This window comes from Bison bison, unplaced genomic scaffold (genome assembly GCF_000754665.1).
Source record: "Bison bison bison isolate TAMUID 2011002044 unplaced genomic scaffold, Bison_UMD1.0 scf7180017864327, whole genome shotgun sequence".
In the NCBI taxonomy this organism is placed as follows: Eukaryota; Metazoa; Chordata; class Mammalia; order Artiodactyla; family Bovidae; genus Bison; species Bison bison.
The window spans coordinates 4,063,810-4,064,481 of record NW_011494899.1 but is presented as its reverse complement, the minus strand read 5'-3'; positions in this window follow the sequence as shown (position 1 = coordinate 4,064,481).

Genomic DNA, 672 nt, shown 5'->3' with positions numbered 1-672 from the left:
CATCTTTGGCTGCAAAGAATATAATCAGTCTGACTTCAGTGTTGACCATCTGGTGATGTCCATGTGTAGGGTCTTCTCTTGTGTTGTCGGAAGAGGGTGTTTGTTATGACCAGTGCATTCTCTTGGCAAAACTCTATTAGCCTTAGCCCTGCTTCATTTCGTTTTCCAAGGCCAAATTTGCCTGTTACCCCAGGTGTTTCTTGACTTCCTACTTTTGCATTCCAGTCCCCTATAATGAAAAGGATATCTTTTTTGGGTGTTAGTTCTAAAAGGTCTTGTAGATCTTCATAGAACCGTTCAACTTCAGCTCAAACTATGATCAACTGTGATCAAACTTCAGCTCAGTTGTGCTCAAACTACCACACAATTGCACTCATCTCACATGCTAGTAAGTAATGCTCAAAATTCTCCAAGCCAGGCTTCAGCAATACATGAGCTGTGAACTTTCAGATGTTCAAGCTGGTTTTAGAAAAGGCAGAGGAACCAGAGATCAAATTGCCAACATCTGCTGGATCATCGAAAAGGCAAGAGAGTTCCAGAAAAACATCTATTTCTGCTTTATTGACTATGCCAAAGCCTTTGACTGTGTGGATCACAATAAACTGTGGAAAATTCTGAAAGAGATGGGAATATCAGACCACCTGACCTGCCTCTTGAGAAATTTGTATGCAG